The sequence below is a fragment of the Callithrix jacchus genome, chromosome 7 (assembly GCF_049354715.1).
Source record: "Callithrix jacchus isolate 240 chromosome 7, calJac240_pri, whole genome shotgun sequence".
NCBI classification, from domain to species: Eukaryota; Metazoa; Chordata; class Mammalia; order Primates; family Cebidae; genus Callithrix; species Callithrix jacchus.
Genome location: NC_133508.1, coordinates 118,993,872 through 119,007,655, shown reverse-complemented (window position 1 = coordinate 119,007,655; position 13,784 = coordinate 118,993,872). Strand labels below are relative to the sequence as shown.

At 38.3% G+C, this 13,784-nt stretch overlaps 1 protein-coding gene across 50 annotated transcripts in view; it reads right to left on the bottom strand.

Moving 5' to 3' along the window:
* ADGRL2 (adhesion G protein-coupled receptor L2) overlaps window positions 1-13,784 on the bottom strand; it is a 678,326-nt gene that overhangs the window by 179,859 nt on the left and 484,683 nt on the right. For 25 of the 50 annotated variants that reach the window (XM_078332295.1, XM_078332317.1, XM_078332300.1 and 22 more), the window contains exon 1: window positions 12,423-13,189. The exons of 11 other annotated variants lie outside the window; for them this stretch is intronic. The gene's annotated coding sequence lies outside the window, so the exon portion shown is untranslated. Of the gene's footprint in view, window positions 1-12,422; window positions 13,190-13,566; window positions 13,718-13,784 lie in introns of those variants that run through there. 14 more of the 50 variants (XM_078332296.1, XM_054236450.2, XM_078332307.1 and 11 more) reach the window with 1 other exon arrangement.

The window sequence follows — 13,784 nt, the reverse complement described above, 5'->3', positions numbered from 1 at the left end:
ACCTTTGATAGATTTCAATTTGAGAAAATCTATTAAATATGCAAAAGAAATACCTTTGAAACAGGCAAAAAGACAATAATGTTGTTTATTTTTATTCTAAAATAAAAATATTAATTTCTAAGTCCTGGGAATAACAAGGGCAATTTAAAATAATTTTTTCCAATACAGTTATTAAAAGATGCAGGCTTATAGTTTTGCATTCTAGCCTCTTCATATACTTATACGTACATTTTCAAATCTTATTTAGAGTTTACCATATTCTTTGTTAACTTACATTTAAAATGCTTACCATGTTCAAATATTTGGCTCCCATTCTTATAAAATTTATATTTAAAATATTATTTCAAATCTATCCTCTTAACACTTATTACTGTTACTTGGTGAACATTCTTCATAATTATTCTCTCCATTCATAATATAGCTTATTGTTTTAAAAACGAGTCTGCTCAAGTAGATGCAAGAACAATTAATACAAACACATTTATGCTTAAATAATAAATATACAAAGGAGTAGAGAATGTTTTGTCATAAATTCATATACTTTTTTATTATAATTCAAGAACATTTGATAAAATTTTCTTTGATAATTTACCAAGAACATCGTGGTTACTTTAAACTGAAAAGCAGTTACCAATTAATTTCCTTTTCATAAGCATCCCTAATAAAATACCAATAATACTTTTATGAGAAAAATTAATTTATTTAACTTTTCAATACAATTTCTTTTCAATGAATTCAGATTACACTATTCTAAAAATCACTTAGTCTACCTTCAAATTTAAGACAAAACGAGTAGAACTTACCCTAGCTGCGCCTTTCCAATAACCTCACAGAAGTTATGGACTCTGTGACAGTTACCATATCTCACATAACCATTTTCCTGGAAAGAATTCTCCAGTAACCCTTACCTCACTGTGAAGGGGGTTGCAGTATTAGAGAGAAAAGGATAATGAACTATAACACCAGATCGCATTTTGCAGTGCCTATTAAAAACCAACTATGATAAGAAGTATCTTTTTATCATATTATTTAAGAAAATGACATAAATTTGACTGTAAAGGGCATCTATCAATAATTCTATGGAAGAGAAGCATTTGTATACTTTCGTAAAGCATACCATCTTAATCCTATTGAAATATAATTGCTGTTGCTAATATTCTTACTCCGTTATAAAAATGCTCTGCATAAATGTGGCACATACTTGTTAAGATAATACAGGGCGATGCTGAGAGAATAATACTTATGCCAGTACCATAAATCTCTTTATTAAACAAGTTTCCTTACTTGGAGGATCATTCTATGTCACAGTAACAACCTGATTTTTCACATTAGTAAAGGTTGGCTACTAAAATAATAAATCCAAAACAAGAAATTTCATTAAGAAACAAAGCTTTTTAAAATGCAAAATAAGTATTTTTGTCATATCATTACTTGGTAAAATAAGAGAAATGAACTATTACATCTATTCCCAAAGATGTATAGTGGATAACCTTTCTATTTTTTACCAACCAACAAGAAAATTCTGAAATAATGTTATTATACCAAAATTGGAAAATGAAAAGACTAGAATTGATTTTTAATAAGATTTAATGTAATATCCTATCATTAAATTTCCTGGCAGAAATAAGGATATGAAGGCAGTATGAAAAATTCTGCCCAATAAAAAAAAATCCAAATGCTCCTAAAAGCTCATCATCCTGTTTACCTAAACACCTGAATGAAAAACTCTTAAGTACTTCTAAGTATCTGGCTTACAATTCCTTAGAAATTCGGCTGGCACAGAGTCATAAACAGAATTCAGGTTTCAGTCAAGTACAGTTATTTTGCCTGCATTCATTTTTTTTTCCCCAAATTGGTCAGCAGTTTTCTAAATCATGTAATAGTAGGTCCTTATTAGTAGTTACTGTGTTTTAGAGTCATTGCACTAATGTCCACTATTGCAAGTGAAAGTCATCAATCCAAAGCAATCATTTTTGTGTTTAGAAAAGCATATATGCAACTCAAGATATCTAATTTGGTCTATTATTTAAATGTAGAGAAATGTAACACACTGCAATATGTTTAGTTGTCATTTAATAGTATGTTACATATCTGAAAAATTACCTAAAAAGCTGGGATCTCTCTTGTAATAACTACTATATATTTAAACAACAGACAGTTCTGCAGTCATTCTCTCTGAGCTTTAATCATAAATAAAAAATTAAAATCTCAAAATGGATCTGATAGCTTTATTATATTTTAAGGTATTTTTAGCTGAAAATATAAAAAGACACATTTGTAATCTGTGAATAAAGGAAATGATAAACAAGGCATTTAGTACATTAAATTGCACTGTAATTTGGCTCATCTCAAAATGCCTTCATTTGTTCAAACAAAAATAAAAAATATTTTATTGTACTTAGAGACCAGAAAAAAAATTAAATAAAATATAACTTTCAAAAGGAAACTGTCAATTTATATTGCTTTCATTATTTTATCACATATAAAAGCTCCCTCTGCAGGTAATAACAAGAGTTAGCAAAAGTATCTGAAACATATAGGCAGTTGCCTTAGTAAAAATGCAGGTCACCATTTTATAGAAATACTACTCTACTATCCAGCATTTTTCTCCCTTCCTTACCAATTACCTATTCAAAATAATTGCTCTTGAAAATCTGTGGTTCAATATTATTATTCTTATCCTCCATCCTGGTTAAGACAGCATCTTGAGTAGGCAGGATACACAAACTTTTCACAAAGTCACCCAAGACCTACACATAAAGTGCATTTCAAAGAAAAAGAAAACATTACCTTGCTTACACAGCACCAGCCTGAGATGATAGACCACCCACAAAAAAAGCTGTCCAGCCCACTTATCTGATTCATTTTCTGAACACCAAGTAAACAAGGGTAGCATCTTAAGACCAATTTGAAATGAAAGATAAAAGATCAATTTTAAATTAATGCAGTGATAACTATATTTCCTTCTTATTCTGAATAAATCTAAAATTTAGACCTGGAGAGTATTTATATATGAAAATTCTATTTTCATTTCAATACAAAAAAAAAAAAAGGAAAACTAATCTAGGTCGCAAAATGCTCTTTACCCTTCTGTAATGTTTTTAGGATTTGTTTTAGATTTCTGTTTACACAATGTGTTCTTCTGCCATATTCCTTTCCACAAGTATACAGAGATATGATGTGATGCATCTCTGCCAAGGAAGTAAGAAACAGAAAGTTAAGAAATATCTAACTCTCGGGGGCAACGTGTTACAAAAAATGTGTTGCTCGAGAATGTTGATGCCCCTCTTCCTTAAAATGTCTCCGTTCTATCATACATAACATCACCTTTATAACATGTAAATACTGACTGGAAATTTGAAGCAAAGCCAGTCTGACTCTTACCTAGAAATGAACTGACAGGCTTATAAAGAGTGATTTCTTTAAAACTAAGGTTCTTATTGAACAAATGAAAATTATAAGGTATGCTAAAAGATACAGAAATATAATACTGAGATCAGTTACATCTTTTCCTAATGAAACAAATAAGGTAAGAAGAAAAGCAAGAGCAAATCAGCAGTGTCTTCTGTGGGGTTTTCTGCTTAAGGGAAAGTAATCAAATTTTGTTTCATGTGTATTTTTAGATATTCAGGTTGTAGAGCTAGTTTAAAACCAGTAACAATATGAAAAGTCATTTCTGTGAAGGCTATGGGTATCATAGCACCTGCAGCAGAAAAAGCAAAGTGGGTGAATATTCCTATTATTCATCTATTGAGCTATCAAGAGGAAGCATCTAACATTCAAACATTATCTTGTTTGTGACAGAGAGAACTCTGAAAGGTGCAAAAAAGTTAAATGTCCTTAGTAAAAGTGGAACTATCTAGGACATTATTAATTTTAGTGTAATTTTTATTTGTTAACTCATATGAGGCAAAGTGTTTTAGAATTATGCTCATTTCTTTAAAAATGTAAAGCAAGATACATAATAACTTCAGTACATGAATCTTCAGTGTATCTTGTCATTTAACACATTAGGCTTTCATCAAACCAAGAAAATATGTACATTGACTAGAACATAAATGCATATGCATACAATGTCATCAAAATTAATGTTTTCCAAAATGTCTCAGACTTTAACCACAGGAGTCAGGAATTGTAAGAACTAAAATATACCATAAGCATCCTGACATTAAGAACACCAAGATAAGTGAAGAAAATGATACATAAGAAACATGTTCTGTAATTTCTAATCAATAACCACAGTAACAAACACAATAAAATGGTAGGCTTTTAATGCAGAGGAATAAAATTTCTGTGCGGATAGTACCAGTTTAATAAAGGAGTAATAATTCCACGTAGAAATACTTTGCTTCAAAGTAAAGACACAGGGAAACTCATTTTCAACGTGATTATTTTTTATGTAAACTGAAGTTGAAAACTGATTAAGTAAATGCAGTTTCCATAAAACAGAAATATTGCTATCAACTAGTCACTTTATCTAAAATCTTGTAACCGTTTACCCCTTACAGAGAACTGCTGCCATGGTACTTATAATGTTACAAATAAGTCATTAGAATTAGAATTTACTTTATAGAGAAAACAAAATTCTCTTTTGCTCACATCTCTTGAAGATGATAGTAACATCTTCAAGAGAAAGCATTAGTCAAAAGCAAGGTCACCTAGCCCACCCCAGCAGTCAAGTGCCATTTTTGACAGTAATTGAGGTTAGATTATTCTGTCATCTAAATCCAGAGCAATAACTAGTTTGAGGTGTGGACTGATGTAAAATAACCTACAAAAGGAGGCAAAGTGTGGATAGTAGAAGCATTTCTCAGTCCACAAGCAGGGATAGATTTGACAGCAAAACAGATATTTATGTCATACCATTTTCAAAATCAGTTTAAAAAGAAATACCTTAATCATATGTATTTTACATTTTAAACTTCCTAGTTTTTTGCCAATAACTAACAACATGTATTGATAAACAAAGGAACAGAATATAAATTGTGTGTTCATGTATGTACATACATGTGACCAAGAAAGGGGTTATCGAGTATTATCTAATAACTGAAAAGAGCAAAACTTAGCCCGTTTTTATTAGGAACCTCATGGTGCATCCTTCTTCACTAGTATGTGGCTGAAGATTTTTGTTTTCATTCAGAAAAAAAGGATTGTATATGAATTTGTTCTAACAAATTAATATGTGCTTGAATTGATGCTAAATCTAAAATTAACCATCAACTTCTCCCATCTGTCACAGCCAAGAACTAATAGAAAACAAGAAATGGAGATAAAAAATGAACTATCAGATTAAAAAAACTTTTTTTTTGAATGTTACTTAACGAATTTTAAAACAGACTTAAGACTTGGTCACATATTTTAGGAAGTTACCATCTGCTTAACCAGCCCAATTTTTAACCGTATATTTCTGTTTTTATTAGGGTACTAAATCTATCCCCAATAAAGTCCTCCAAAGACATTTCAGCCTTAAATATACTTCTTTTAAGACAAAGAATTTCAACAGCGAAATTCAAAGATTAAGGCATAATCCCTGTGTTTGAATTATAATGATTATAATGTCCCCCTCACAGATTGGAAAAAAATCAATGACAAAACCAACAGGGGCCCCGTTTTGCTCAGCATACGTTTTCTTGTCAGGTCGTGATTAATGCTGTGCTCTGTAGAGGGAGACATTACATCCGGGCTAAAACAGACCTAAATTTTACCCTCAGGCAGAAATCTGATTTAAACATCTCTATTTAAAGTGACATTTGTCCTCCCCTTTCAACTGTTTTCCCCAGAAATTCCAGGAAGTTGACTTCATGACCTAAAAACAGCCGAGTGGCTTTGAGTAGCGGTTGTGCTTGTTACTGCACTTCGGTAAATCTGGGTGCCAGAATTAATCAAGGTGGTAGTAAAACAGGTGCCCAGCTATCCGCTACAATGAATCCCATGCTACTTTATTGCTACCAGAATCTGGGATTTCGAATTCAGTGTAATTCTACCATCAGTAATAACGATCTCCAAAAAGTATTCTGGTTACTAATAACCTATTTATATCTTATAATGGACTAGATTTCTTTTGATTTTTAAAATTACACCTGATATTTCACTCATCTAAAAATATCAACTGATTACAAATCCAAGAAATATGGAAAAGCAACTACTTAAAAACAAACCTCTAAAATAAATGAGAATATGCCAGTGGAAATAGTTTCTTGTATGTCTTGCAATAGCTTTCATAAAATCAAAACAAAAATGAAAAGCAAAAAGAAAAAACTCTTCATCTAACACAAGTCACCAAGCAAACAACTGTATGGATATTAAAACAGGCACCAACATCCTTACACTGTGAGCATGGTAACTTTTGATATTATTAAGCAATGTAGACATGCCTGGCAAGTTCCTACAAACCAAGGTAATCTAATTTCTGTTGTTTTTCAACCTAAATTGATTTTTTTTCTTTTAGCCGTTCTGGTAATTGAACAAATTTATGTAAGTGTGATGGGATTTTACTTACTACAACGCAATGCATAAAATCCTCTGTGAAGACAAACTATATTACTTCATAAAACTGCATTTTTTGTTGTAATTAAACAAATTGTATTTAAACTTGCTTTCTGCTTCCGAAACAATCAATAGTATTTTGCTATAAGCTGCACTTTATTTGCAGGTGTTAAGTGTTTGGTTCTTTTATTCAATCTACATTTTTTTATTTCAGATAATGTTTATTTGTCAAATGTAAGAGGTTCTTTGTAAAAATAAATAAGCTTTTAAAAAATGCTGGGTAAGAATATATCAAAAAGTTATCTACAAATTATTGCCTACTTAGTGCAGCAAATAAATGATCTCAGGAAAAAAAATTTTAATATTTTTTATTATGATCTCCCTTTTCTTATGACACCCTGAGTCACATTAAAAAAAAAAAACTACTTACAGCAAAACATTAAGAAAATTTCTATACTTAACATGCTTAACAAAACCTATATACTACACTCAAAATATCAACTTAAAGTCCTGAGTAAAATTCAGGGTTGACAGACCCTAGTTACTCCTTTAGAAGTTATCACCCTAGGTCAAGGACTACAGTTCCCTCATTTCAGTAATTAACTATTCATCTCTGTGTTAAAGAAACTATTTCGTTAGCCTTTTTTTAAAGCATTAAAAAATATAATCACTACCTGGCTAATCTTTGAGAGCATCTTAAGTAGCAAAAAGATTGTAGAGAATAGTCTCAATTTATTTTTGTGATAGTATCAAGCCTAATTACAACAATCTGAGTGATTAAATACTTTTCAACCTTCAATCAAGAATTATTTGGAGATGAATATTTGGGTGGGGCCATAGAATAATTAGTCTAATGTAACAGAAGTAAACTAACCTATGATTTTAATCTATTTTTTAAATAGAAATGTTTTAATCTTTCTTAGAAATAGCAACAAAAGTTATCTATTTAGGTTACATTAGCTAATATTTAACCCATAGGAACTGATATGACCAAAACATTCACAGAACTTCAACTCCTTTTCAGGTCTAGTAGTAAACTTGCTTTTAATGCTTTATCGAAATCTATCAATTTGTAAAGATTTAGCTAGGCATTTCTGCAAATAATCTGAGGAACCATACTTTGCAATGATGCATTTTATTTGCATAATTTATTACCTTGAAAATAACTGCACTTATTCTTTACATAAATCTTTTCTGCAGAAAAGCAGACAGATGTCCAATGTGCATCTCCCCCTTCAAGACTCAAAATCAGATACGTTTAAACAGTAAGAGACCAAAGTGCTACAGTCTTTGAAGAAACTTTTACAAAAATAGCACTTTATGTGACACTAAATTCCTCCATTTCCAAAGCTATCTTTCATTCCTAATCTAAGTAACCCTAATCTATGTTCTTAAATATCAGCACTGGGCTAGCGGTATGAATTCTTATTAAAATGAAAACAGATTTCTCTTAGATAAGTACTAGTGTGTTTGTTTAATCTGTATCTTAGAATATACTGTAATGCTCTCTTCATTCCACCTACACCTGTCAATAAACTGAGTGTTATTTGAATATTTATTCACAAAAGGTAGGTCAAATAAATATTTTGATAGAAAATAAAGCAGTAACATTTTATTACTGTGGTTTGCAGATTTCTGGTTACCTCTTTACCTTCATAACATCTCAATCTCAATTCACATAATTCTCATATTAAGATATTAAAACACTATTTTAAATTTAATAAAACACAGAAAGCTTCAATAATTATCAAATAAAGATTAACCCTAAGTAAACCTTAGTTTTAAAGCTCTCTTCTAGCTTATTTCAAAAAAGGAAACACCCAGAAGCCTGGTGTTAATGTTTCTGCTGATTGTGAAAATTGCAGCAATAAAAACTCCAACTGCTTGTCTCAAATTAAGGCTTGTATTACTGTGTGTGAGATCTGTATATTAGTTTTTATGACATTTGGAAGTTTTGTTGCCTGCTTTGATGTTAGTCCATTAATAAAGCAAAGAGTCAAAAACCTGGAAAAAATTATATTTACTGGAAATTCTCAAGTCAAAACTTAAAGTAATTGGTTTGTTCTACCCCACATGATTCAATATTCTGATTTCCCCAACTACCTGCTCCCAGAGTTATCTCCATTTCTAAATTTGTTTTCTATTGCCAACACATAGTAACCCAGTGATTGAAAATGGCAGCTGAAGTGCTTCTACAACACATTAATTTTTCTCTAAAGTAGTCCAATTTGACATCTAAATGTAGAAAAATCTTCTTTTCACTGCATTTTGCACCTTTAGAGATTTACTGAATTCAAGATCACCCTCATATAAAGTGAAGAGCAATGTTTTCAAGACAATTTTTAGATTATTACTAATAGCTCTAAAGGACAATGTGTTTTCTTTGTAACACTCTGCATTCAAAGTAGACTAGCTAACAGCAACTTAACTGCAATAACAGCAATTACATCAATGAGGGCTTTTTTTTTTTTTAACCACTGAAGTACTTCCTAGACAAGGGATCAGATAAATAAACTACCATAAAATAATTTCAGGGTAATGATATTACAACCTCAATGGCACTAAAAAAAAAGTAATCATAATCTGAAAAAAAAAGTATCCTATTACACTTAAGCTAAATATGTTACAAAATTAATGATAGTTTTTCCTCCTCTGAAATTCTTATATTGGAATTCATTTTCACTATTAAAATAAAAGAAAGGAGTCTGAACATTAGTAAATGAAAAGTCATCAATTCATATTCAAAAGCAACCAACCATCTAAGGTAAAACTATAAAAAAATATGAGCTTAAATCTCCAAAAAAACAAAAAAACCTCCCATGAAATTCATCTCCATCTTAGAACTAAGTTTTGTAAATTATGAAGTCAAAAAAGTAAAACTAATTCTTCCCAAGAAATTAAAAGTAAACGTTCCCCCTTGACCCGTCTGCACTTGGTAACTAACCCAAATGACCCAAGTACTTGTTTTTTTTTTTTTCATTAATGGACACTGAGTTGTTAAAAGAAATTCAAAGAACGTATCTCTCTGCAAACAGAAAAAAGCAAGAATAAACTGAATTTTTAAAAATAAACCAACTGAATAGTAGAGTTTACTGTTTAACAAGATACAAAAATTTTGAAACAAAACAATAAACAGAATTATCTCTATTTAAACAGAATGCACAAAAATTTGAGTCTTAAACTTTTCCAAGCTTAAACTTGCAATAGAAGTTTCGTAAAGTCCATTTGAGGTTTTAATTTTCTACATCCTCCACTGACTTTTTTCCCTACTAATTTAGCACTTAAAAAATAAAGTTTCCTATGTGTGCAAATGAGTCTTTTAATCGCAAAATTTCTATTGTTTTAGAGACTAATTAAGAACTAATTAAACGCCTTTTTCATTTTACTAATAAAACAAAGTGTAGTTCCTAGAAAAGCATTACGTTAGAAGGAAAGGCTTTCTTCACTCTCTCTTACACTGAAGGGACCCCAAAAAACAGGCAACAGTGACTATCATAAAACAAAAGGTCACTCTTTTTCTAGGAACAAACCATTTATCAATAGAAAATAGTTGTCTTGCCATTTGCAAGGGCTCCACAGCAATAGACAATGTTTTTGGCTCACATCATTACAAAACAGTAAAAGTTCAGAAACACAGCCTGAATCCACCTCCCTATTTTTACCCTTTACAATTCTCATTGCCCTTTGGGCCTCCGCTTGGAAGCAAAAGGAAGACAGGCTGAAGTTTTCTCAATTGAGCTAAAGCTAAGAAACCTTTGATATGCTAATAGTCCCCTTCAAACGGTAAGAATTCACACTTGCATTAATTCAAACAATTTGTGCAGAATGATGTGAAATGGCACCTCTTTTAGAGGCAAGCAACAAAAGGAGAGAATCGGAATGTCTGAAGAAACTAAACAACAGAACATTTGTTCTGTAGTATTCTTTCTATTATGCAGTAATTTATCGAAGGGGGAGGGAGAGACAACAAAAAGTTCCATAACACACCTGGACAGAAGTAATTTTTCTGTTAAAGGGTTTTACAAAGACACTAAATCTAAAGTTATAAAGTACCTTTTCTTAGGTCAAAACAGTCCCATCACAACTTGGAATGCAGTCATTGAGTACCAAAACTATTCTATTTTTCTGCTGTGGATGTATATTGCCTCTTTAGTGCCTTTCTTCTAAGGTTTGCCTAAGATCAAACCTGACTTAGCAAGAGACATCCCAACAGGTAATTATTTACCAAAGGATGTGACTTTCTTCGTTGTGCAACTTCGTTGAACAGAGAGCAAACTCGGTGGGGCCTGTTCCAGACATAAATAGTGACAGGGAAATGAATGAATCAACTACGTCCGTTAAACCTGCGCCTCTCGAAAGGGGAAGAGAAGTGCCCATATTGAAAGAATGCAGAATAAAGTCAAAGAATTGGGGGCGGGGTGGGGAAAAGAGTGCCTTAGAACCTGGCCTTTGTAACGGGAACCATATGGTTGGTGGCTGCGGCTCAGACGCTCCGAGGCTGCTTGGAGAAGCTGCTGAGCAGCCTGACACCTTTCAAGAAACAGGAGGAAAACATTTTCTCGGTATGAATCTGAGACAACAGTTTGCATCAATAAGAACGGAATGGGGGGCGGAGGGAGAGAGAAAAGATGAGGGGGAGGAGTCCCTAAAAGGAGAAAGGCTAGGATGGAGACCGCAGGACTTGTCCCTCCAACTATGCTTTGAGAGCACAGAGTGAACAGAAGATTTGAGAGAGAGAGAGGAAAAAAAAAGTCTCCACTTAGCGACACTTTAGCATTAAGTAAAGCTTCCAGCGATTTCCCTCACCCCAACCCCGCAGTTCGGCGAAAGGAAAAAACTTTACGGGTCCCAAGCGCCGAATTCTCGCAGGCGTGCCTCCACACTGCTGGGGCGCTTCCAGGGTTTGGCTCGCCCTCGCCCTCCGGTCCGAGGGTCGCCCCAACCAATCAAACAGCCCACGCCCGTGCAGCGCTGGGTCTCCCCTTCCCTCGTGCTCCTCCCACTGCTTTCTCCCACTGCCACTCCCCAATGGCACCCCCATCCCACAAACCAGGTTCCCGAGGCTCCCTACCCCACAGCCACTCCAGCAGCACACCCGTAACTTCTCCCGCAGGCCCAACGCGGCCCGCTGCTGCCCTCTCACTGCGGGTCCGGGAGGGTGTCTGCCCTCCCCGTGGGCCGCCGCGTCCCCGGCCGCTGCACCCTCTGCCCCACGAGGCCGCCCCGGCAGCGGCCGCCCCACCGCCCATAATCGCAGCCAGCCCCGGCGGCGGCCCGGCCACATCTGGCTGCGCTTTGCTGTCATCCTCGGCTCTCCACAACACGTAACCACCAACCCGAAGAAACAGCAACCCGCAAAAACTCGTCCAAGCCCTCCCCCATCGTCTACTTCCCCCGAACTCGATCCCAGCCGTTCAGCCTCCCCGCTCCACTTACAGCCCGGGACGGGTGGGCAAGCGGGCGGGGCGCTGGGGCCCGAGCGCCCAGGCTGAGCAGCCCCGCCGAGGACGCGCTTCACACTCCTCCTCCCAACCCGCCAGTGAAAGGACGGGCGGTACCTTCCGACCCCAATCTTTTATGAAATTCAGAAATGCCTGGTAACGGGAGCCTCATCCTAACCCCCCTTCCAGCGCCCCGGGCAACTAGACTGAAGCCTGGAGAGCGTTACAGTAGCTCCACGAGAAAAGGAGAAGCCGGCTGGACCGGACCGAGAGTTCTGCGGATCGATTTCCGAAGGGGAGGGGGGCAGAGAAGGGGCGAGCAGCCCCAGAGAGCACGGGTCTTCCCCTGGCCCGGCCGAACATAAACAAACAGCCGAGCCCACTAACCCGAGGCTCCCTCCCGCCTCCAGCATCCACCGCCGGACGGGAGGCGCAAAGCAAACAGGTCTCCGAAGCCAGGCACAGAGGCACATTGTTCGCTCCTGCGGCTCTTACCTCCGTCTACGAACGCGACCCGGGAGAGGGCCGTCTGGCGCGGGGGCCGCGCGGGGACAGAAGCAGAGGGCAGCGGCCACCCTGGCCGGAGAGGGCCGAGGTCGGCCGAGAGCGGGTCGCCGGCCGCCGAATCCGCGCGGGAGGCAGCGCCGCGGTTCCCCGGCCGGACACCGCGCCGCAGCTCGGCGCGTCCTCCTGCTCGGCCGCCGCCGTCTCCAGCCGAGCAGCCAGAGCCGGGCGGCTCCTGGGGTTAAGTCAACATTTTCCCGTAGTTTCCCACACGCCGCTCCGCGAGAGAGGTCTTTCACACACACGCACACACCCCCACACCGCACGCTCCCTTAGGAAAAAAAAAATCGGGAATCAGAGCGAAAGGGTGGTGGAGGCAAAAGCCTGACAGAGGTGCGCAGACTTGGGAGTCCCCTCGAAGCGGCGGGCGGGCGCCGGCGGCGCGAGGCCAACTCAGTTTGTCAGGCGAAGCCCCTCAGCCCGCCGAGCGCCCGGCCGAACTGGCATCCCTCGCGCCGACCCTGCGGCCTGGGGCGGGAAGCGGCGGCGGCCCCTCCTCACATTTCGGAGCTCCCGGCCGGGGCCGAGCGGTGACCGCTGCCCCACGCAAGGCTGGCGGCGCGGACTCGGGCTCTGGGAAGCAGGGAGGAGCCGGGAAGAGCCACGCCACGCAGAGCAGCGGAGGGGTGATGCCCCCCAACAGTCCCAAGGAATTCTCCGGTAAGCTCCCGATTTCACTCCAGCACCTCTGCGTGTGTGTGAGAGAGAGCGAGAGGGAGCGAGAGGGAGAGAGGGAGAGACCGGGGAATGCGAAGTCCTGACACAGACTCTCCGCGAGGTCTGAACTGGAGTCACCTCCAGCCTCCTCCTCCTTCCCCCAAATCCCCACCCCCGCCCCAGTTGGGCTAATCATATAAACATACTAGCCGAGGTAAAGGACAAATCTCTCCCTCCTGATTTTTCCAGCAAGGGGCTCGAGCAAACTCAAAAGAAGATTACAGGCAGCTAAGTACAAAACCTGGAGCAGATAATCTATAACTCATTGCCGCCCAATGGCCATTTTCCACTCCATTTGAGCAGCTGCAGCGGCCGTGCGCCCGAGCGGCGGGGAGGAGGAGCCAAAGGAGACACTTACAGGCTCCAGCCGTTGGGACGGCGGTGGCGGTGGCCGAGCAGCCGCCCGAGGACCAGGCCGGCCCCGGCTTCGCCCGCGGGGCGGCCGCAGGGCTGTCCGGGCGGCGGCGGCGGCAAGGGACGCGCGCGCGCGCGGCCGTGGAACGCGCCCCGGAGGCGGCCTGCTCCAGCTCGCGTCCCTCCCTTTCTCTCTCTCCTCCCCGTCGGCTCGCCCCCCCC